Consider the following 25,172-nt stretch of genomic DNA (forward strand, 5'->3'; position numbering starts at 1 on the left):
TAGTTATTTCCAAATAAAATGCTTAAGAGCAAAGCTCATTTTCTTCTCCCTTTGACAAGATGCTGCAAGGGTCTGGCCCTTGCTGTGGGCCTGGGCCGGAGACTCGGGAAGCAAAGTCCGACTTCCAGTAAGAGGGGAAGAGAAGCCAGAGAGTTGTCGCTTAGAACCTGCCTTCCAACGCCCAGGGAAGCAGCTCTCCGGCTCGCAGGAGAGGCTCAGGAGTGCCCAGCGGAATTCACGCACGGGGACGGAGCTGGAGTGGGGGGGGGGGGGGGGCGAGCTGGCCACCAGTGAGGCGCCCAAGGCAGGAGGACGCCAATGCCGAAATGCGGTGGGCACCAAGGTGGCCCGAGAAAGGGAGGTGGGGGCTTAGTGCGTGGTCAGGGGGAGGCAACTGGCCGCAGACCCGGTAGAGGACCCAAGTCTGCGTAAGAGGAGGGACCCCGCAGAGGAGACAGTGAGCCGGACCTGCAGACAACCCCCCCCCCCCACACCGGAGGTGATGCTCCTGCACATCTGGGGTGGTTCCCGGCGCAGGGAGCCACGGAGGAGTGAAGAGGGAGAAATGGACAGACAGCCAGAACACAGCTCATCCCCAAAAGGAGGGGGGAGGCAGGCATCCCTGGAAACTCTGGAACAGGGCAGATGAGGCACTAAACCCAGCTCACCACCTGTTCCTGAAAACAAAGTGTGGCTGGAACTCAGCCACGTTCACTCCTCATGTATCCTCTGTGGCGGCTTTCCTGCCGGCGTCCAAGTTGAGGGGCCTTCCGGCCCTAAAATACTGACTAACCTGGCCCTCGACAGGGCAGGTTTGCAAACCCCTGCTCTAAACAGCCCAACTGTATGGGAGCTGGTGTGAACTTATACAAGGCCTGGATAGGGGGATTTTTTTTATTATTAAAAAACATTTTTTTAATGTTTATTCATTTTTGAGAGACAGCGTGCGTGGGGGAAGGGACACAGAAAAAGAGGGAGACACAGAATGTGAAGCAGACTCCAGGCTCGGAGCTGTCAGCACAGAGACCAATGCGGGGCTTGAACTCATGGACCATGAGACCATGACCTGAGACAAAGTCGGACGCTTAACCGACTGAGCTACCCAGGAGCCCATGAATAAGGGGATTTTTTTTTTTAATGGGAGGCAAAGACACTGCGTGTACCCCATGGAGCAGGAGGCACAGGCCAGCAGTGTTCTTTTACCCGCCCCGGAGAAAAACCTCGACAAGCTGACACAGCGAGGGCACTTGGTGAACTCAGGAGGCCAAGCCAGGGTGAGCACCTGCACTGATGACCCAGTTCAGACCTGTGTTTCGGAGAAGGGAACACGCCATGGAGTGGGAGAATGTTCCCCGTGTGATTCAGGACAGGAAGCCAAACTAAGAGAATTCCAGAATGAAGATAAAGATCCAAGTGGCCAAAACACCCTCAAGTCAAAATCAAGAAGTTAGGGAGAAACTATTACCTACAACCGACCGTCCAACCGGCTCATGAGGGTGACGCTCAACAGCCAGCCGGGGACCCCTACCCCAAGGGTGCTTGGCCCTGGGGGTCCGACGGTCCCACCCACGGAGCCTGCCTAGACCCCTTCACCGAATCCCACTTTGTTGTTCTGTCCACAACCTTCCGTCTGCAAAGGGGCAGGGGTCCCGGGCTCTGGCCCTCTTCCCTTGGGTCTTGTGCATCGAGAAGCCAGCAGCCCTTCCTGCCACGGAGGGCTGAGGCGTGCCACTGCTCTGAGCGTGTGTTTCAGGGAGGGGAGGTGACAGCTCAGAATGCTGGTTTCCTCACCCTGTCATCGCTCCGGCCCTAAGCCCTCTGGGAACGCAGCCCCCGGCGCTCACTCTCCCAACACCGTGGGCATGTCCGGCCCCTGCACCAGAGCACGAAGTGTGCACGGCCAGGAACCAAGCCCGCCTTCGCCGGCTTCGTGCCTCAGCCCGGCACACGGGGCCTGCTCACCTGGGCCCGAGTTGCCAATATTTTATTTGGAGGCTGTGGTGGAATCCTGCCAAGAGGCAAACCAGCCCTGCAAGCCAGAGCAGGAGAGGCCAGAGTGGAAGGCGGATGGCGGAGTGTCCCAGGGGTGCCTTCATTCACATCGTCATCCTGTGCCGGCCTGTGTGGGCCCCGGGGCTTCAGAGGCAAGGGAGGCCCTCTCCCGGCCTGGGGGGTATGAAGCCCAGACAGGGAATCACAGAAAAGTGCGACCCGGTGAGGCGTGTGCAGAGTGCCGGGGGGACCCGGAGGCTGTGGCCTCGCTCGGCTTGGGGAGCACCTCCTCCGAGGCCGGCTGCACTTCCAAAGAGGGCCCATTTTCGGCAGACCGCAGTGGTCTGAGTTGGGGGCTGGGGGCGGTGGCAGAGGCAGGACTTAGCAGGCTCTTGCCCTGCCCCAGCCCCCCCGCCGAGGCAAGGAGCACCCGCATGCTCCTTCTTGGCAGGTGCCACAGAGAGAAGCACCATGGTCCTTTCCAAGCCCCCAGACCCTGTTTCTCAGTCCCTACCAGACCACGCCTGCGGGGTGCCGGGTGGGGAAGGGGCTCCTGCTGCAAACTCTCCACCCTGACAAGGGGCCCCGTGGGGGTGAGGGGGCTGCGGCGTGTGCACCAGAGGGAGGCACAGGCGAGCAGGTGGGGCCGGGAGGTTGGCGGCTGCCACGCTCCGCACCAGCTCTGGCATTCTGCTCGTGGCAGACAGCTTTACTTTTGAGCAAGCGGTGAAGGACGAGAGCGCCCTGTAAATTTAGAGCGCGTGATGGCTGGTTGCTCTGCTGTTTGGCTTAGCGCACCGGGTGGGGGAGGGGGCAGGAAGACCCGCTGCCCGCCCCCCCCTACCCCCCCCAGCCATCACCGCCCAGCCCACGCGGGAGGAGCTCCAGGAAGGGACCGGCTTTCCCAGCAGTAAAAAGGTAACAGCCCCTGAGGCCAGTCCCGCCCGCAGCCCCGAGGACCACCCCCTACACCAGCATCCCCGCCCCAGGGGACCTCAGCCCCCACCCCTGTGCCCCCTCCCTTCCCTCTCTCGCATGTGGCTAAAAATAAAGCCCCTTTTAGCAGCAGATACACCCAGTTTCCCCAGAACATAAGCTTCCCGGGAACCTAGAAAAGGGAATAACTCTACCTCTCACGGAGCCCAGATGGATTCCTGAAAATTTGTGTCAAACCAATTTTTGTAAATCCTATCATGTTCTCAGTGATTCACCTTCATCTCAGACATGCTTCCCTCCTGGCCAGCGGCTGGCCTTCGAGGCTCCCCTCCACCGGGGACGGGCTTGAGCAAACACCAATTCGAGCGGGTCCTCATGTGATCTGAACGCTCACGCCCGCGTTTTGCTGTCAGGGCCTGGGTTTCCAGGAAGCAGGGCAGACCTGATGTGAACGGTTCGGTGCCCTGTTCAGCGAGCGCTTCCTTAGACCCCGCCCGATTTCCTTCAGAAAGGTGTCACCAGAAGTCCCCCCACCCCCAGCCTCCCATCCACTTCTCCAAGTCCACCACCACGGGGTCCTCTGCCTGTCTAGCGGATCTGAGAGCGGGAGTGGGGGAGGGTGGGAGAGGGCCGGCTCAGTTTCCCTGCTGTGACCTCCCGAAGGCAGGCTGGGGGTGGCCTGTGGCAGAGCCAGGCTGGAACGTGCACAGCCCTTGGCCAGCACAGAGCAGGGGGGGAGGCAGGAGCCAACATAAGCAGACGTCTATGTAGGAAGACGCCTCTCGGGAGGACAGACGCAGGAGCAAGGGTCAGGCGGTGAGGCGGGGAGTGCTGGCGCTGAGGACATGGAGAGAGGTGGACAGGTCTGAGGTCCAGAGCCAGTGGACTGTGTGTGTGTGTCTGTCTGTCCGTCTCGGGGAGAGGATGAATCCTACTGAAACAGCTCTGAGCAGGAGTTGAACGTCAACTGACACGCACGCAGAAGCTCTACCTGTGGGTCCCCTTGGTGTACATGTGGGGGGTCCCCAGCTGGATGACATGTCCCTTAAAGAAACAGGAGGGGTATTTGCTCAGCACTGCCGTGTCTCCCGCTCCACACAAGACACCTGACCCTCCTTATTTCATCTCCCAGCATCCCCCACGTTTTCCAGGTGAGGGAGGCTGAGGCTCAGAGGGGTGTCTAGGAACTAATCTGTGGCAGAGCTGAGGTTCCACCCACCATGCTATTTCTATTCTACTGTGTAGCCCCTGTTCTTTGTTTCCCTTGTAGGACAACCTCAGGATGGGAAAGGCCGAGGTCTCCATCCTTCCCACCCACCGGTGGGCACAGGGGACCAAGCCCTCCTCCCACATACCAGGAACGGGGTCCAAGCTCCCCACAACGTCAGGAGGGCGGGCACGCCCACGGGATAGCTCAGGCCACGCCCCGGACACACCCCAGACACAACTGGACCACCTAGCCACGCCCTGGACACGCCCAGACACGCCCCCAACACGCCCACTGGCTGGCATGGGCAGAGGAGAGGACTAGCGGCCCTGGGAGGGTGGTGATAAACCCGCCTGCCAGGGAGGGGTCACGGGGGTGGGGGGGGCATTTCCACACAAGAGAAAATCAGCCCCAGCTCTGCCCAGCCCAGGATCGCAGGGGAAGGGACACTCCCGGTGTACGTTCCAAGGGACCCCAGGGTGAGCACGCGACGGGAACAGCACAGGAGGGCCCGCCCCCTCCCCCCGGGGCCCCCTCTGGTCAGGGAGTCTGAGCAGCCCTTGGCAAGATCCCTGGTTATAATTCTGTCCTTATTATAAAAGTAATACATATTTACTGCAGAAAATTTAGAAACTACACATATGCAAAAAGAAGGAAATTTAAAATAACCCATAATCCCACTAACCCGAAATAACTCCTGTTAACATTTTCAGCATATATACCCTCCCAGACTTTCCTCTGCACAGAATATATATTTTTGGTACCAAGTGGGCTCATACTGTACAATCCATTTTGTAACTTTTTCCCATTTAACTATGTCTCCTACCAATTCACTAGGTATCCTTCCACAACATCATTTTTTTAATAGCTGAATTAGGCAAAGAATAGTTAATGATGGCTGAGGGCAGGAGAGGCAAATTTTAAAACACAGGATATTCCGACGAAGCACTAAATAAGGAAAACGTCCTTTGTAAACAAATCAGCTATACAATTACAGAAAGATAGCATTTGAAAAAAAAAAAAAAAAACCACCTTTTTTCCCTCTTTAATCCAAACTCGGCAACATCAAAGAACCAAGAGTGTCTTATGATTTGAGGACACGACACTCAGAGAGAGAGCTCTCCTCAGCTGGTGATGTCTTCAGAAGGAAACAGCGTCCAAGTTCTGAAGGACTGATTTCCTTTTCACTGCAGGGTTATGGACGGGGCATTTGTGTCCCCTGCCCCCAAATTCACACAGTGAGGCCCGAACCCTCAGCATGAGGGGTACCTGGAGATGGAACTTTGGGAGGTGATCAGGGTAGATGAGGTTGTGAGGGTGGGGCCCCTGTGGTGGGATTAGTGCCCCTGCAAGATGAGACACCAGGGCTCACGAGCTCTCCGCCACGTGAGGCCACAGCCAGCAGACATCCGTGCACAAGCCAGAAAGGAGCCCCCCTCCCTGATCTCAGGCTTCCTGCCTTGGACGGGGAACAAGTATCTTCCCGTCGCTGAAGCTGCCCAGGCTGTGGTGTTGTGTCCCGGAGGCCTGGCAGGTGAAGGCCGTGGGTGGGAGGTCTGAGATAGTTTCGACACTAAAACCATAGTCGTCTGGACTTTGTCATGCCGTCCCCGGGGGAGAGGCCCGGGGGGGCCGCAGGCAGAGGTGGGAAGAGTGGGGAACCGAACCCACGGACGGCCCCGCGGGATTCACGTCTGCTCTGCCAGCAGGGAGACGCGTCCCTCAGATTCCACGGGGCCTGCTGGGAGGCACAGGCTTTCTGCTGGTCTCACGGTGACAGTGGAGGTGACGTACAAAGTCCTCGAGATGCCCCGGAGCGCCCCACCAGGACGCTCATGGGACGAGGCGCGGGCAGAGCGGCCTGGGCTCCGCGCTCACACGCTTGACCGTGTTAGCAGACTTCTCCCGCAGGGAAAAATGAACCCAGAGCACGAAGAGGCCTTGGGGGCCAGAGTTGGAGCCAACTCCAAGAAGACCCAAAGGAAGCAGCTGTGGGGTTGGAGAGAACCCCGGAGAAATCCTGGGGCCCAAAACAAGGGGTTCCTCCCAGGGGGCAGGGGGCAGGGCCCTGAGAGGAGCTCCACAGGACTCAGGCCCTCGCCGGAGCAACAGATTCTGTTTCCCTAGAGCCTGCACCTACAGGCCCTGCTTCTGCCTTTGGACACAAAAGGACAAATCTACTCCCTTCTCCACAGGACACACCTTCAAATACACAGAGCACAGATTCATACACAGCAGGCCCCCCACCCCCGGCCCACCGTGCCGCCCTCCAAGGCTCCCGTGTCTTCCAAAGCCCACCTGTCTCACGGATGTGAGTCCCTTCACAACCCTGCTTGTGGGCTAGCCACTATCTCTCCTAAATCGAGACACAGAACCAACCGCTGGTGCCCCAGAAAAACCGAGTAGAAGTGGGGGCTCAAGACTTGCCCGTGACCCCCAAGGACAGGCTTCTCCCAGAGGCTGGCAGCTCCCTGATGGCAGGGACCAGTCTGTGTGCGTGCCTGGTGCACGGTAGGAACTTGGCAAAGTCTTGCTGAATGAATGAATGAATGAATGCACAAACGAATGGAAAGGAATGAATGGCTGAGTGGAACAGGGGGACTAGGGCCTGCCCTTCTCTCCCCGCTCACCCTGGGAGCCCCTGTCACTCCCTGTTACAGGGTGAATTTGGCCCCAGTTGCAAGGGAGGACCAGGGTCACAGCCAGATACCCTCAGTGGTATATACAGCGTATCCCCTGCCTGCCTTCCTCCCAGGGCCCGGTGCCCTCCTCCAGGGTGAAGCTTGCCATAGGTGCAGAGAAAGCAAGCTAATAAAGGTGGGCAGGTTTTGAAGGCCATCCAGGACAGCCCCGTCTTCGGGGCAGCACCAGGGCAGACAAGTGCTGACGGAGGCTCTCCAGTCACATGCGGTTCCTTGAGACCCAAGAACGTCAAGACGAGAAGGCCGGCAGGCTCTCGGTGCCCTTGTGGGGTCTGGAGGTCCACAGTGCTGTGAGACCCAGAAAACCACCATGGTGAGCAGCTCAGGTCTGAGCCACCGAGACCAGGTGATGGATGGTTCAACCACAGGTGGTCCGGAAACAAGCCCAAGACTGTACGTGATAGAGCACGAGGGTCCCCCCCGTATAAAAAGCACCCAGAAGTGACTAAGAAAAAGGCTCCCTGGCAATACACAGTGTATGAACAGACAGCTCGCAGAGGGCTAAATGCGATAAACACAGAGGAAAGACACTCAAACTCTTCTCAAGTTGGAGAAATATACATTAAAATGATATCTTTACCTCCAAGTGACAAAGACTTTAAGAAATAATAATAACTCATATTGGTATGGGTGTAGCTTGAAGGACACCCACATAGTATGGGGACATCTGTAGATCCCATCAACTCTGTAAGGCAATCCTGCTGTGGTTCCTAAAATTCAAGATATACACACCTTTCATCCCATTACTTCTACCTGGGACTTTCTCCAAAAAGGCAGAAAGTGCCAGGAACGATGCATGTGTGTGTGTGTGTGTGTGTGTGCGCGCTCGCACACACACACACACACACACACACACACACACACACACGAGGGACAGTGTGAGCAGAGGGGGAGGGTCTGCAGACGCACTTTCACCTGTTAGCAGAGGTCAGAGGTCATGGAGAGGAGCTAAGCAGATTGTTCCTTCCACTTCAGAGGCTTCGGTCTTAGAAGAGCTGATACAATGAATACATAACGGCTTTTAAAATTCATGTGGCTGAATTTTTTAAATGACTAAGAAAATGATTTTGAAATAAAGCCTTTCTACCCCCCGTGCTGTCACAGGTAGGCCTGCCAGGTTTAGCGAATGGAAGCCCAGGACGCCCAGTTAAGTTGGATTTCAGAAGAGTTTTGTTTTAATAGAAATATGTCCCGTAGGCACCTGGGTGGCTCAGTCGGTTAAGCGTCCTGGTTCAGCTCAGGTCACAATCTCACACTCTGTGAGTTGGAGCCCCACGTCGGGCTCTGTGCCGACAGCTCAGAGCTTGGAGCCTGCTTCGGATTCTGTGTCTCCCTCTCTCTCTGCCCCTCCCCTGCTCATGCTCTGTCTCAAAAATAAATAAAAACATTAAAAAAAAAAAAAAAAAAGAAATATGTCCCGTAAAGTATTTGGCACAAACTTCTACAAAAAGTTCTTTGTTGTTCATCTGAAACTCAAAGTTAACTGGGCGTCCCAGGTGTATCTGGCAACCCTAATTATAGGGGACGGAGAAAGAAGGAATGAATCTCCCCCCTTCCCCCCCCGTAAGCCAGATTTAAACCCGTTTCCTCTAGCTGCCGGGGAAACCTGCCGTATCCGTGATGATGTCTTCCTCCCGGGGACCACGCGCGCACACACGCACACGGGTTCTGATCATCACTCGCCACCCTCCAGGAGAACACTCTTTGACTTGGGTCTCCTTTTGACCTGCACGTAGTGGCCAGTATGGTTCCCATCTGAGAGTCAGGATGGAAACCAAATGCACCCTGCCGGGGAGACGTGAGCGCCTACAGCAGGATCCCGCCTCTCGGATTCTACGTCTGAGCCCGGTGGTACCAGGCGCAGGGAAGGCAGTCCGCAAACTCGGGGAGATCAATTAGCAGGGCTCCAGGCGCACCGGGCAGGGAGGACGGCACCCCTCTTCAAGGCGTGCAGCATCCAGCTCCTGGCCCATTTGCTATTCAGGGTCACGCCCCACTTCGTAGCCAAGGTCAGCATCTCGTGACCTCCTGCAGCTGCCAGGAGCTCCTTCCGTGTCCCTCCTTCCCAGCACGGAGCACACGGTGCACCAAACCTCATACAGAGCGGCTCAAGCCGCTGCTTCCAAAGGCAGCCTATATTTGGATCTCATCTCCCGTTATTCCTTCGCTGTCACAATGAGGTGACCGGGGCCAAGGACAGGAGGCTGGAGCCCAGGAGCCCTCGGCCAGGTTGTGGGGTTGCTCAGACAGCTTAAGCTTCAGTGCCCTCGGCTGCACAAGCAGTGGTCAGGTACGGGTGCTCTTGAAGGGATTCCTAACCCTTTCTGGGTTTGGGGTCGGTTGTGTCCCCCGCCCTCTGATACAGCGTGGACCACTCGGATCCCACTTTCGAGCGCCCAGCCTTGCCCGCAGCTGGAGAATGTGACCACTGGCCACGGAAAGCTCCCGGGCCCCCTGCTCGAGGCCCCGCAGCTCTGTAGGCCCGGGTACCCTCATGCTGGAAAGGTTGTTTAACCCAGCACGCCCGTGGAGCCTCGGAAGCCACAGACGAAACATTAGCATTACAACCCACACTGATCTTTGTCAATTACGCTGCCGTGTTTGAGCTCTAACCAGCTTTAAATTGAATCAGGACGAAATCATCAGAATAAAACGAGCCCAAGCCCCAGCCTTTCAATTCCAGCACTGGAGGAAAAAAAAAAAAAAAAAAAAAGAAAAGAAAAAAAAAGTTATACATTTCATAATGGCCTTCTACCCCATAATGAACAGGAAAAATAAATTAGATTCCAAGCTAAGGGTATATTTATGCAATTTCATTATGTGCCCATGAGCAAGCCTGGTTTTCACCAAGATAAAAATGAGCTCTCAGAAACGCTCCCACTAAATAAATGGAGTGATTTAACAGCTTAACGGGGAGCGTGGAGGAACTGAAGGACAGTGTCAAAAATGGCAAAATAAAAAATAAGAGGGCCTCACGACGCACCAGCAAGGGCCGTGCGCAAAACGCCGGCGGCTCTGGGGCCTCGGCCCTCAGCAGGCGCGGCGGGTCTGCCCGGCCTCCGTGCTCCAGCTCCTCCAGAGACCGGGGACAGGGGATCGGATGCGGGTTCTCCCACTCGACCCGGGCGCCCCGGGCTGCGCAAAGCCACAGAGGCTCTGCACACCCGGCAGCAAGAAACCCGGCCCCCGGAGCCCCAGGCCCCGCCGTGGTGGCAGCTTTGCGGCAGAAACTCTGGCTCGCCCCTCGTCCCCACGCTGACCCGTCCTCCTCCTCCTCCTCTCCAAAAGTCCCTCTGGATTCTCTCTTCCGCCTCCTGTCGGGGCTTCCTGATGCTCGAACGCGGTGCCTCCAGGCCTGCCACACACCCTAGCGTTTCTTCTTCCAGAAACAAAAACACTCCCCGCTGCCTTCAAACTCTCCGTGCGTCTACTTTTTTTTTTTTTTCTTAGTGTATGACACCCTAGACCTCTCTGCGAGAGGCTTTTTAGAAACTCCCTTGTGAAGCTTGGCAAAATAGTGGGTTTGCTTATTTTTTTAATGGATATTTACAAAGCTCGAGAGTGTTTCCCCAAAAACTCCAATGGTGTCGAGCTGGGACCAACCTGGAGACAGACAGCTTGGGACCTCTCACAAAATCAGCTGCTCTGACTTCCTGAGTTGCCCTTTCCAGACTCAAGAGGGGCTCCCTGGTGTTGTGAACACAGAAAAGGAGGAAGGTCGCCAGCTTCCCGAGCGTCAGCCTGGGTTACATCGGGAGGAACCTCTGTCCTCGCAGAGAAGGAAGTCAAGGTTAGGGGTGACTGCAGTTCTGGCCAGCCTGGCCCAACAGAAATATCATGCCAAAAAAAAAGAAAAAAAGAAAAAGAAATATCATGCCAGACACATGGGCTGCATTGAAGCTTTTTTTTTTTTTTTGAAGTTTATTTATTTATTTTGAGGGGGGGCGGGGAGGGGCAGAGACAGGAAGAAAGAGAGAATCCCAAGTAGTCTCCACACTGTCAGTGCAGAGCCCAACATGGGGCTCGATCCCACGAACCGTGAGATCGCGACCTGAGCCAGAATCAGGAGTTAGACACTCAACCGACTGAGCCACCCAGGCACCTGGCCACTTTAAAGTTCCTGGTAGCCACAGGATAAAATATTTTTAATTAAAAAAAAAAGAAAAGAAAAGAAAAAGAAAAACAGGTGAAATTAATTTTAATAATATATTTTATGTGACCCACTGTATCTAAAACATTACTTTGTTGGGGCGCCTGGGTGGCTCAGTCGGTTAAGCGGCCGACTTCAGCTCAGGTCATGATCTCGCACTCCGTGAGTTCAAGCCCCGCGTCGGGCTCTGTGCTGACAGCTCAGAGCCTGGAGCCTGCTTCGGATTCTGTGTCTCCCTCTCTCTGACCCTCCCCTGTTCACGCTCTGTCTCTCCCTGTCTCAAAAATAAATAAAACATTAAAAAAAAAAAATTTAAAATATTACTTTGTCAATATGTAATCCACATAAGAAATTATTCAGGGGATATTTTACATGCTTTGTCTGTGTGCTCAGTCTTGGACACCCCACGTACACTTAAACTCACAGGCCGTCTCCACTCAGACCCCACACGTTTTGGGTGCTAAGGACTCGTGTATGGCTGGCGGCCACCCTCCTGGACGAGGCAGGAACAGAATCCCCTCGTGTCACGACTGTGCCATTCACAACCACCCGAAGCCTCGAAGACAATCACGTGGCCGCATGGAGCCTGGCACTCAGCAGCTGGCCAGCGGAGGGAGAAGCCCACCGCTCAGAAATGCATCTCTGCAACCTTCACAACCACTGACTCTCCAAAATCACCGTGAGCCCATGACGAAGACTCACCGTCCCCAGACTTCGCGAGCGCCCTGTGTGTCGGGAACAAGTCGCCTTACACCCCCCAGGTGATGCGCCGTGCGCCCTCTCCACGGCTCTGTGAGGCTCGGCTGGGGCCGCCCAAAACCACACGTCGAGCCAACGAGGACTGGGACACCGCAAGATCGTTTATCGGCCCCTGGGGCGGGTGGAGCTCCCCTTCTGACCCAGAGAACCTGCTTGGAACCCGACGGGAGCCGGATTCTCTACCTCTCACTCTGGCCACTCACGACAGAGCAAAATCAGGACCCCTCTCGCCACCTTCACCTCGCCGCCTCCACCGGGGCCTCCAAGGGGAGGAAGTAAACAGGCAGAAAAATGCACACAGAGGAAGGTAAAACCAGCTGGGGATTAAGCATGCCGAGCACGTGCCGGCCCCGTGGTCTTACCAGGTACAAAGCCCATTAGCTCATTAGTGCAGACAGGGCTGGGATCCCACGGCACCGCATGATGCTTGCCCGGTGAAAATTCCGAGCGACTGGTCGACCAGGAGAGACCCCCCCCCCCACCCCCCACCCCCCGCCCGGCCAGAGTCTGCAGGAGGGGGCAAGAAAGGGACGCGGGGTGACCCAGCAAAGACAGGGGCGCCCAAGCAGCCTGAGAAAGTGGTCGTGGGGGGTAGCTGGAGGACCAGGAAGGGGGAGCTCGCCGAGGGCATCGTGGGACAGAGGGGCTCAAACAGCATCCTGACCCCGGCCTGCATTTACAGGCTCCTTCCCGCATGCTAAGGTGGAGGTCAGGTCCACACGTGCCCTGGCCGCATCCTCCCTGTGGCTCTATGAGCAGATGACAAAGCTGTCCCCTGGCTGGCCGGTCGCCGTTACAGTGACCCGCTCAGGGTTTCGTCCTACCTCGTGGGTCAGACCTTTCTCGTACCAGGGGAAGGTACCCGAGGCTGCCCTTGGAGCGTGGTGAGGCTCGGGGCCGGCCTCGCCCTCCACCGTGTGCGCTCTGTTGTCACGTGGTGATGGCGGCTGGGGCGGGAAGCGGGGAGGGAAGGAGCCGTGCAGGACATATGGGCAATTGGGAGGTCTGTCTCCTCCGTTGCCGGGCAGTCGTCTGGAGAACGGGCAGCGGAGGAGCAGGGATACAGAGAGGCATGGAGGGAAAGGGGGAGTCCTCCCGAAGGCTTCCAGAAGCTTGCTCCTCCTGCAGAGTCCTCCACCCTCTATGCCTCCCACCTGCCCCGTGACCCTGATGTGCTGACACCCACCTGCACGCCAGACCCGCCGCCGCCACTCGGCCCCCCGGCTCCCGGCAGACGGCACCCGGCCGCCTTCCTCGAGAGCCCGGAGGAGGACGCCAGCCTGCATCCTCGGGCTCCGTCTGCGCCCCCAGCCACCCCCTCGATGCCCTTACATAACTCGAGTCCTCCCTCACCCCAAGCAGCTGCCGCCTCAGACTCCCCCCACCTTCTAGACGTGGGGGTGTAACATCTGCTCCTAGCGTTCCTCTCCAAGAGAACGCTTCCCCCACAGCCGCACCCCAAACTCAAACACTGTCACCCTCCCCCAGAGCGGCAAAGGGTAAAAAATAACATAAAATAAAAACATGCTACCACTACCACCCACCGCATCATTAAGGGCCAAAAAAAAGAAAGAAAGGAAAAAAAAGGCTCCTACAAGTAAAAGTCTTTCTTTCTTGTTCTAGAAAAACAGTAACGAATCCTGAGGGGGCAGAAACGCAGGAAAGGAGCAGACGAGGGATGTCCCGGCTTTTCGCCTCCATCGCTGAGATCCCCTTTGCTATTTCTCATTTTGGAAGAAACAGGGACGACCACCGTCGCCCGGTGGCAGGTCCTGGCCACGGTGCTCCCACCTCGAGCCTGTGATGACAGGTGTTGGAATTCAGAGCCAGGAAGCAGCTGGAGGGGGGGCAGCTTGGGACCCCCTGCCTTGTCCTCACTCCCTTCCCTCCAAAGGGGCACAGCTACCAGAAAAGACGGAGGGACGATGTTTGGTTTGGGGTCTTCGGACCAGCCAAGATCTGCCTCACAGGAGCCTCTCCTGACGGGGTGGGGGGAGCACAGCAGGGCCCCCCAGCTGCCCTGAGACTCTGCACTTCCCCCCCCGATAGATTTTCTCTACTCCAGACAGCTCAGCACCGCTCAACCCGAGGCTCCCCGTGCCCTTCCAGCCAGCCCATCGCCGAAGCCTGCCTTCCCTTCCAGGCACGTCCACAAAAACAAGAGGGAAATCTCTAATTCCTTCCCCAAGAGAAGCTGTCTATTCCTATTATCCAATTCAGCCTCCCTTCTCGGACTGTGGCTCCTTTTCCCGTGTTCCAGCTCCCTGTGCCCTCACCACCCAGGTCCCCGCTCCCACACCCAGCTGCCGCCTAGAGTCTGGTTCAGTCTCTGGGGGCACACTCACACACACGCACACACGCACACTCGGCTCACTGCGTTGTCTTCTGAGGCTCTTAGTGGGGCTCGAAAGGGTCCCCTTTGAGTGTCCCCACGTAACTGGAGAGACAGCGTATGTGTGCGTACATGCAGAACTATTACTGTGCTACGACTCAGATAAATCCACGTTTTGGACACGGGCATAATGACAAAGGCAGAGCAAATCATTTTTGAGTGGTTACAGGTGGACTCGGGGAGGTCCCGGCTGCGGCCCGGATCTCGGCAGGTTTCTGTCTCCCCGGACCTACGTTCTCACCTGTTGCCACCGCGCTGTGAGTCATACCACGTGAACCCATCGTGGACAATTCTGAGGACGGCACGGGAGAGCAGGGAACCCAGGCTGCCCTCCTGCCAAAACAGAGGGACCCGGTTCATCAGCCCCAGAAAGAAAGGGCGTGTTTGAGGAGGACCTACTGAGTGTTTCACAGAGCACCCCCCTCTTGGCCACATGACGGCCGTCCCTACTCGTGCAAGTGGGCAAACGGGCTGTCTCAGACGAAATGCCGTCACTGAGGCCCCACAAGTGCCCAAACGTGGGCCTGTGCACGCTGAGTTCTGTCCGCTCCAAGCCCCCCGAGACTTTCTAAAGACAGATGACTGATGGCCTGTCCACGACCCCGCCACGCCCTCCCAGGCGCACCAAGAGCATGGCAAGCATCCCTCCCACCCGCTGGCACCCGGCTGCCCCGTCCTTGTAGCCGGGGCCCTCTACGGGGTGGGCATCCTGCTCGGGGCTGAGAGGGGACGGTGCATGCTGGGCACTGCCCTCCCCATGTAGGGACGGGCAGAGAGCCCGCCGGGGGCACCAGCAGGCCGACAGCTTCCGTGCGTGACGGAGAACCACACAGCACCACGACGGAACAGGGAAAGGGGCGCCCCAGCTGCCCAGGGGCTCAGAGCTAAACGTATCCCTCCCACTCCCCGTTCTATTAAAACTCTGCTGCTTCAGGGAGGGAATAAAGGTGAGGCCCCGGGACGGGACCTCCAGGAGCCCAGCCCGGGTCAGGTCATCTCCTCCTCTCTCCTCGGAACAGGGGCTCGGTCCACCTGCCCAAACACACAAGTGCCCCGAGCACGGGCGGGGAGTGTGCGGGCCTCGCTGTGTGAGGTCATGCCCCGGGAGAAACGGGGGGACGAAGGTCTGTTTATCCCACTCAGCAGCTACCTGACCAGCGCCAACTGCACGCGCCAAGCCGACAGAGGAAAGCAGAGGGGAGGGGGGCGGGAGACTCGGGAGGCCTCCCATAGCCCGCTCCCCAGAAGAGGCCCCGGTGCCGGGGCGTCCAGAGTGTCCCCACGTCCCCTGAAGCTCCCATGAAGCTGGAGGCCTCTCCCGCCCCTGGAGGAAAACCAGCTTCCCTCCTCCTGCAATTTGGGGGGGAACCGCCTGGAGCCACTCGGAACATTCCTTTGCGTGTCCTCAAATCCTCTAGAAACACCAAGTTCCCAGGCGGAGCCTCGCTCAGCGCTGGTGGCCGTTGCCTGGTGTTCCACCAGCCCCAGGAGGGACTCTCAGCAGACGTTGCTTCAGAGGTGGTCACGGGTGCAGCCAGGACCCCAGGACCTGAGGCCGCCCGCCCGCCAAGAGCACACTCTCGCCTGCCTCCCCCTGCGCTCCCCACCTCTCCCACACTCCCCCAGAGAAGAAAGGCTTCTGTGACTCCCACAGCTCAGAGGTCCAAGCAGGTATCCTGCCTGGGTGACGGCGGCTTCCTGCCCTCTCGCGAGGGTCTGCACAGCCTGGTGTCAGGGCTTTGTCACCACCCGCAAAGCCCTGGGGATGCCGGGTGTGCCCGCGATGCTGGCACAGACCATCTGAGCTGCTGGGGAAGAGGCCTGCTCGGCTCTGCTGCTCAGGCCTCTGCGGCCCCAAGTCGCTCCTCTGTCAAGTAGGCGACGCCCAGTTTCTTCTTCCAGCACGAGACCCCAGGACTCCCCTGGGCCCCTCTAGGCTGGGGGACAGGCTGCTCCCATCCGCACCTCTCTTGTGTTTACTGATGGAGCCTCAGTGCCTACGTCAGGGCCCCGCACCAGTAGGTGCTCGACAAATATTTGCGAAATGAATATATGAGTGCTTCCTCGTGGCATTTCATTTTATCCTCGTAAAAACCCTGTGAGCTAGTAAGAGCCATCATTAGCCTACTGGGGACAATAATCATTGTTGCAGTAACAGATACGGATTGACCGCAGAGGCGCCCTTTGCATTACGTCCTTTCTTCCTTTCCTCCAGGCCATGAGGTGGCGCGATTATTAACACTGTTGTGCAGACGGAGATACCGGAGAAACCGAGGCTCAGGACAGGGACGGACAGCACTGCCCGGAGTCCCTTATGCCCAGAGGGGAACCGCCACCAACTGCGGCCAGGCCACCCTTCGCCTGCCCTCCGTGAGGGCTGAGGAGAGGAAGAAAGCAAAGCCTCGGGTGTTCACAGGTGCCTCTGGGTTCTAGAAGGTACAAGCGTGTTTTACGTGGCAAGTCCTGAGGGAGATCCCGGAAGGCCATGAGGACGGCCGGGCTCGGCCCCACAGGGGGGGGCCTCCAACACTCAGCTCCACAGTGGGCTGGCCGGTGCCCACTCCTCCGGAGCTGGGGGACCCCACGCAGCCCTCAGCCGTGAGCAGAAGGGGACAGGGGGGCAGGCAGAACTCAGGTTTCTGTGGAGACTGGGGAGTGATCTGTGTGACACCAGCATTAGACCAACCAGAAGAATCTAAGATCACAGTAACCCTTTGTGTCCGTGTTGAGCTGGGGCGGTGGGAGGCTTGGGGACACCCCAGGGACACGAGGGGGCCTTGGCAGGGAGGGCCGGAGGCTTTGCTTGTGCCGGGGGACAGGACTCCCCAAGAGAGGGATGAGACGAGAGAAAGGAGAGAGGAAGCCGACGTCCCCCCAGGAGGGGTCGGGGTGTCGGGAGGAGGTGAACGTTGCCTTCCCCGCGCAGTCACACACCAGGGCTGGGGAGGCCGCGCAGCTGCGGGTGCAGACTCTGCTTGAGCAGAGCTAACTTTAAAATAAGAGGGGCTGAATCATCATAAAAAGTAAGAATTTTCCGGGCGCGGTGACATAACCGATGAAGCAGTTTGCCTAAAAAGCCCCAGTATTCTGAGAAGACCACACACACACACACACACACACACACACACACACACACTGCAGAAAACCAACCCTTCGGGGCACAACATGGCCCCGTGACCATCCATGCTGGGCACCCACCTAGAGCACTCACATACCCCCACTTGAACCTTCTCCATTCAGACCTTCCTTCTCTATCTCCTGGGGTCTACGCCAGGAAAACTCTATGCCAGAAAAAACGGGCCAGGCAGGTCTAAGCCGAAGAGGTCAGCTGGGCCCAAGAAAACAAGGGGTCAGGGGGCACCCCATGCCCAGGAGCGTCCCCAAGAAGGCTTGACTGGTAGGGTCTACCCTTGTAGGAGAGGCAGCTTCCTGGAGCCAGATCTCTTCCTGGGGAGTCAGCCTATTAACAAGCTGGCCAGGGGGAGTGGTGGAGTGAGTATATTTGGTGCAAGGAAAGCCAAACTAATACAGGAAACTGGGTTCCCAGAGGTCACGGTAGAAAGTTCCCAATGCAAGCCCACATGCTTACGGCCAGGAAGCGTGGCACTTAACACATCAGATACCCAGCTAGGGGCTGAGGACAGGTAGACCTTTCATGCCGTGATTTATTCAATAAATATTCATTAAAGTAGCACTTCATGCCACCATCATTGGCGGAATGACTGACTGGCTAAGTGGATGGACAGATGGACCAACGGGCAGACAGGTGGATATTGACATCAAAGGAAACAAAATGGAACTCAGAATCCAAAGCACTGAGGACACGATCTTGTAAATCAAAATCTCTCAAAATCTAACACCCGGTATGCTCTAGATCTGTGCTCCCCAATGGAAATTTCTGTAATGGCAAGAATATTCCATACCTGTGCCATCCAATATGGTATCTGCTACCCACATATGGCTGTTGAGCACCTAAAGTGCGGCTAGTGTGATTGAGTAACTAAATATTTAATTTTACTCAAATGGTCACAGGCAGCTGGTGGCTACCATATTGGACAGCACAGTTCTAGAGTTTTCAACATACCACTGCACGTCCTCCAAGAGTGGCTGGGAATACGGGCCACACAAGGGCAGTTGGGGGGCCTGACTTTGTGAGAAGCCAAGACCAACAGGGGCAGGGCAGTTCCATTTTCCTCTAGCCCCTGATTTCATCGAACAAGAAGGAAACTTGCAAAGCCTGAGGCTTACAGGCAAATGCTTCTCAATTTTAATGTCCACACGAGGCACTCAAAAATCGTGTTAAAAGGCAGATCCCGAAATTCAGGTAGGTCTAGGGTAGGACTCAAACTTTTGTACTTCTAACAAACCCTTAGGTGATGCTGATGATCCTGGTTGCAGGGACCACATTTCTACATAAATGTTTGTTAGTGTTTGTAAAAGTTTAGAAAGTTTTCCATCCTAGAAAAACAAGGGTTTGCAGGTACAGAACAGGAAGACCTGGGAAGGCTAAGATTCGATACAGGGAATTTGGCATATTAAAACAAACGTTCAAATCTTCAAGATTTGAAAATGTAAACAGATTAATTGATTGAGTTCTCACCATAAGCCCGTATGTGCTGGGGAACGCGCTGAGCTTACAAGTTACTTTGGGATGTGAGACGTTAAACCATCAATGACTTAAGTAACACTGCGAACATCAGGTCTGAGCAAAGCCTTCCGTGATCCCCCCAACTTAACACTGCAATTCCACCATTCCCCACACACCTCCAGCTGTATATTTTGCTGTAAGAAGTGTTACTCTCTAAAATGTATCATCTTACTATTTGTTTCGTTGGCTGCTTCGTTCCCACCTGGAATGCAAGCTCTATGCAGGCAGGGATTTCTATCTTGTTTGCTCACTGCTCTATCTCTAGGACCAGAACAGGACCCAGTGTGTGAAAAGCCTTCGAGAAATATTTGCTGAATGAATGACTTTAAATCTTCGGATTTAAAGTGGACTTTAAAACTCCACTTGGGAGTTTATTCAGGTAGAACATGTCCTTCAAGAGCATTGTATGTTATATATGCATTTTGAACATTTTTTTATTAAGTTTATTCCCAGGTGTTTTGGTTTATTGTTGTCATTCTCAATAGGGACCTTTTCTACCTCTGTATTTGTATTTAAGTTATTATTGGTTATCTGTATTTTCATTGATTCCTTTGGGTTTGCCAAATACACAATTATACCATCTGTAGAAGATTGATACTTTTATTCCCTACTTCTCAACGTTTACTCTTCTCCTGTCTTTCTCTTGTCTGATTGCATCGGCCGACGCTTCTCCTACAACGTGAAATTGACAGCAGTGGTGACAGTAGGCATCCTTGCTGTGTACTTGCTTTGCTGTTTCCACATCAAGAAAAAGAATGGATTTTGGACACGGTTACACTTAGTCATGTTAAGGAACTATCGGAAGTATCCGTCAATTCCTAGGAAGTGTTTCAAGCATGGATGTTGACTTCGGTCAAATGTCTTTTCGGTACCAAAAAAGACAGTCATACGATAATTCTCTTTATGTTGATGAAAATGATAGATTGTGTACTTCTTAATATGGAACCATTCTTGAATTCCTGGCATAAACTCCAAACGGATACAGGATTTTATTATTTTCAAATGAGGCTTGGATTCTATTTCCTAATATTTTATTGAGGATTTTGCATCAGTATTCGTAAGTGAGACTGGTCTGCAGTTTTATTTTTGTACAATCTTTTTCAGATTGAAAAACGTTGTTATTCTCACTTTGTGAAAATTACATAGATGTTTCCTTTCTTTTTATTTGCTGTGTGGAACGGTTTAATTAGCACTGGAAGTACCTGCTCTTCGAAGGTGTGGGTTAGATTCTCCGGGGGAACCACCCGGACATCCTTCTCTGTGTGGGAGTAGCTTAAAAACTGTCTGCCATGGAACTTGGTCATGTTTGGTAAATTACATCTCTCCCGCTTCTTATTTTGTGTTTCTTGTGCTTTCTTCCGTTCTAACCTAGTTAGCAGTTCAGCTATTCACTTAAAAAAAAAAGAAAAGAAAAAAACAGCTTTCTATTTATTAGCCCCATTTGCTCTTCTGTGACTAGTTCGTTACCCATTAACTTCATTAATGCCCTTCCTTCTTCTCTCCTTCAGCTTATTATTCTTTTGTCCTCTTCCTAGCTGTTTGAGTCTCATACTTAATTCATTTATTTTTAACTTTCTCTCTTTTACTGACTGTGTACTTAAGGCTATGAATTTCCTCTGTGCACACTTGCCCTCACATCCAACCAGGGCCCTTTATTTGTGGGTGCTTTGCACACCCCCTTGTGAGCCCGACCCTCCGGTGTTGCATTTGTTGGCAGTTTGTCCTCCCCAATGGAGTGGGTTCCTCAAGGTCAGGGAAGCTACCTTACTTAGCTCTGGATGTCTAGCACCCAACACAGGGGCTGACACATCAAAGGTCGTCAGCAGAAGCTTACAGAGAACGTGGAGCGACTGATCATTTTGTGATATACGACAGCTGTAATTATAAAACCCACATTGGAGTATTTATCGGTTCCAGGCACTGTGCTCGATGCCTGGGAAGCACCATTTTATCTACTCTTGTCCACCTCCGTGAGGTGGGTCTTGCTCTTCTCCACTCCCAGGGCAGGAAACCAGAGCTTAGAGAGGCAAAGGACTTCCCCGCTTCACATCACTGCAGGCCCACAGAACTCGGCTTCACGGGCCCAAAGCCGATGCCCCTGGGTGCTAATAACAAAGAGCGAAGGAGACAAGCCTGTGTGGGACAGAGAGAGCCCACATGGCACAGGGGCTAGAGCCCAGGCTGTGGTGTCAGACAGATGGGAGTCCGGATCCAGATCTGCCACTACTAGCCGGGGGACCCGCGGCGAATAACGAAACTCCCGTGCATCTCACTTGTCTCATCTCTAAAATGGAGAGAAAATGCCCACACCCCCCACAGGACTGCTGTCAAAATTACATGGGATCACGGACAGAAACTGAGCACAGCGTCCGGCCTTCAGTAAGGGGATGGTGGTGGTGAGGATGCTGCGGTGGCCACGGCCGCAATAATGACGCCATCCACAACCGCGACGATCACCACATCCCTGACACCCGACACCCGACACCCTCACAGAGTGAAAACACAGGCTCGATTGGGAAAACAAATAAAGAAAGGCCCACGGAGCCGAAGAAATAGAAGAACCACAACATTTCAGAGCAAGAAAGGATCCTCAAGCTCGTCCACAGTCACAGGACTTTACCAGTGGGGAAGGCGGGCACCAGAGCGGGAGGACGGTGTGCAAGACGCCGCACACCTGCTGTCAGCCCCGCAGGGACTAGAGGGGCCCTTCTCCTCCACATTCATTCCCGCTCCTCCCTGCTGTCCCCTCAGCCATGCCGTGTGGGGCCCAACGTGGAACCCGAAGCAATGAACACAGGAGGGACACGTCTACACAAGGCACAGAAAGTAGGGACTGCACTCGGGGCAGGGGGAGGGGGGAGCCGCCCCACTGGGCCTCGCAGAGCACTGAGCACGGGGCCCCGGAGGGGAGGCAAGACCACGCTGGACGCGTCGGCAGAAGGGAGCACGGCAACGGCGGCCCAGGGGGGAGGCCCGCAGGGGACCCGGGGGCAGCCGGAGCAGAGTTTAGCCAAAGTGAGTGACGGGAGCAGCAGTTGTAAACACGTCCCCGGGGCTGGGGAGAGGAAATTAAGTGTACAAATTAGGGATGAGATGAAATTAATGGCAGCTTAAAGGGCTCGTGCTAATTTCAGATCTCGGTGAGCATGAAAAAAATATGAGCAAGAAAGAAAGGGTGGGTGAAATATTTACTGACAAAAAGCAAAATAAGAAAACATCTGAAAAGCGTGCAGCACATAAATAAACGCCTTGAGGTGGCAATCCCGGCCGATTCATCTCCTTCCGCGGGCGCAGGCTGCCCAGCAGAGGGCTGCGAGCGAGGGCCCTGCATTCGCGGGGGGGGGGGGGGGGCTGCCGTTCAACCGGGGCTCCCGCGGTGCCAAGCCCGGTGTGCCCGCCTCGGTCCTCCTTGGAGAGCCCCACCAGGAGACAGAGACGGGGCAGACGGCACCGGCCGCTCGGTGAACCCGGGCCGCGCGGCCCCCCGCGCCCCAACTCCCCGCCTCTGTGTGGTGCGTTCGCCCCTACTCAGTGCAGGGGGCAGACACCAAGGCGGGCCGCCCCGGACGCACAGGGAAGACAAGTCTGACCACACCATGCCCCCTCCCCACGACGTTTCTTAGGAGACGACACCCTGGGGGTTGCAGGAGCCCCCACGGGTGAGGGGCCCGGGGGATGAGTCGTGGCCTCTGACCACCCGTGCACCGTCACCTGCACCACTGCTAAGTTAGCGACCGTTGGCGGAGCATTTTGGAAGAAATCTGGAGACACTTTCTTTGCAAATCTGGACTCGATGAACTCTGGATCAACACCGCCACGGGCCGAAGGCAGGTTTGAAAACCACCACCAGAGGCTGATGGGAAACACCAGCAAACCAGGCAGGAGGGGGCGTCTCCAGGGAGGCTGCCTAGGCCACCTCGAGGCCCCGATTTTGCTCAGTATCCGAGCTGATGATCTGGAAGACAAGTGAGGAAGATCCCCCCAGGAGAGCAGCAGGGGGCCGGCTGCGGTGTGGTGGGCTGGGACAGGGGAGGTGGCAGGAATGACCTGAAGAGAGAAGATAAGTGACTCCCAAGTAAACTGAGATTTGGCTTGGATAAAACTGCAAATGTCCCAGTCTGAGAAAAAAGAAAAATGAAAAAAACAACCCCAGCCTGAAGCAGATCTTTCCTGAGAACCCAGGACAGAGGACAGCGGCCCTGTCAGGTGACCGTGGGAGTCCTGGCCAGACAGACTGGGGTGTTGGGGCGTGGGTGCCGTTCCGGGAGGCCTCGCTCACTCCGAGGGCCCTCAGTGCTCACAGCAGGACAGCAGGGCCAGGGGTCCCGAGAGCCCTTGCAATACCCGGTGCTCTCCCGCCCGTGACAGGCTCAGGAAGGTCAGGGAGCTCTGCGGATCACCAGCCGGGGCAGTCAGGGGCACACTCTTCCTAGAGCTGCACTGTCAGGCCAAGGCCCACCAGACTCTCTTCGGCTGGGGTGGAGGCGAGGCCCACCCGGCAACAGGAAGCGTGGCCGGAAGGCCGACTCAGGCCGCGTGATCAGTGCAGAGGCCTCCCCGTTCAGCCCATTCATCGCTAGTGAAAGGAACGAAGCTGTCAGCCCCGGACGCATTTGGAAATTTACTGGAGCAGCCATTTGGTGCTGCCTTGTGGGGCCTGGGTTAGTCAGCCAGTCAAGCACACGTTCCCACCACCCAGTGCGTGGGGGCCATGGAGCAGAGCACAGGGGCTACAGGGGGCTGGGCCAGGCCCACACGGGAAGGGCACTGGCAAAGGGTGGATGGAGAGGGGGAGCTGCCAGGGCAGGGCAGGTGTGCAGGCATCAGGAAGGGCAGGAGCAAGCAGCAGCTTCCCCAGGAGCGGGGCCGAGGCCAAGAGGCTGAATCAGGTTCAACACAGGCATGAACCCTAATGCAGCCAGCCCCCACCCAGCGGCCGTGCACTAGGCAGGTGGGGGCAGAGTGGCCGGGGGAAGCCTCTCACCATGAAACCCCCAGGAGGCCTGGCAGGGCTGGTCTCAGGCCTGGGAGGCAATAGTTTTCCCCAAGTCTCAAACGGGCTGTGGCACTCGAATGACTTCTACTCTCTAGCAAATGGCTCCTGTTCTTACTGGAAGTGACCTCCTTGGGGACAAGGAGTTTGTCTTGTTTTTTTCACTGTTATCTCTCTGCTGCCTAAAACACTACATATATAAGATGCTTATTATTTGTAGGATGGGTGAGGATAGATGGATGGATGGATGGATGGATGGATGCTGAGTGGATAGAGGATGGATAGAGGGAGGATGGATGAATGTGTTATGAATTAATAGAGGATGGATAGATTGGATGGATGGCTGGATGGCTGGATGGCTGGCTGGATGGCTGGCTGGATGGCTGGATGGCTGGATGGATGGATGGATGGAGGGGCCCCTGCTACATCTTCAGCGATTCTTTAAACATCCATCCCAGGCCTGGTCCCCAACCATCACTCTTTGAGATCCCAGCCCCCAGAGACCCAGTGAAGAAAGGAGTAGGACTGACCAGTGGCTAGAGGGTCTCTGAGCCCGAGCAAAGCACAGGAGATGCTAAAGGAAGCCCAGGAGGCCAGAAACTCTCACTCGGCTCCCTCAAGGGTTAAACAAAAGACTATACGCAGAGGTACTCTGTAAACTGCACAGCAGTGAACACGTGTGGGGTGCTTGTGCTTTGTTCTCCTCCCCGCAAAGGATGAGGCACCCTCCTTCTCCCGGTGGGATGCTTTGAGAGGGCAGCCACTCACTTTCTTCGGACTGTAGCCCCAGCCCCAGCCAGGACAGACACTTGAGAAATGGTCAGTGCCTCACTGTGTTCACAAGGGACAGCAGGCAGCTCACGAGAGGCTACTGACCGCCTGGCACGTGTTCCGTCTGGGGACATCAAGTGACCATAACACGTGGCTTTAGTACCAATCACCAAACCTGTGACTGCCAGCCAGTGCTGCCCATGGCAACGTCACCCCAGAGGGCCAGAGCACACCCCTTTCCTGAGCACAACGACCCTGTCCGCTCACTGACCGTGGCGGGGTCCTTACTGAGCTCGGACCCGTGCCGAGGCCTTTACACACCTGCTCATTTTCTCCACCCAGCTGCCCTCTGAGGTGGGAAGGATGACTGGTCCCGCTTCACAGACTGGGAAACTGAAGTTCACAGGGATTAAGGAGCCTGCCCAAGGCCACATATCTAACCAGAGGTGAAGCCAGCAGCCCACCAGACACAGCCAGGTGGCTCTGGGTTGTTCCCCAAAACAGCTCTATCTTCAAAGGATGATGACTCCATAATTCAATGCACCAAAGAGGTATCTCAGATGCTTTGGTTTAAAGCCCCCTAGGGTGACTGCTTTGAAAAGGGCCCTGGGCCTCAAGTCCA

The 25,172-nt window shown here is 55.8% G+C and overlaps 1 protein-coding gene across 4 annotated transcripts in view; it reads right to left on the reverse strand.

The window, feature by feature from the left end:
- RBFOX3 (RNA binding fox-1 homolog 3) overlaps positions 1-25,172 on the reverse strand; it is a 456,714-nt gene that overhangs the window by 359,139 nt on the left and 72,403 nt on the right. Inside the window, exon 1 of one of the 4 annotated variants that reach the window (XM_060645214.3) lies at positions 12,933-13,044. The exons of the other annotated variants lie outside the window; for them this stretch is intronic. The gene's annotated coding sequence lies outside the window, so the exon portion shown is untranslated. Of the gene's footprint in view, positions 1-12,932; positions 13,045-25,172 lie in introns of those variants that run through there. 4 annotated transcript variants of the gene reach the window in all.

Source organism: Panthera onca, chromosome E1 (genome assembly GCF_046562875.1).
Source record: "Panthera onca isolate mPanOnc1 chromosome E1, mPanOnc1 haplotype 2, whole genome shotgun sequence".
NCBI lineage: Eukaryota > Metazoa > Chordata > Mammalia > Carnivora > Felidae > Panthera > Panthera onca.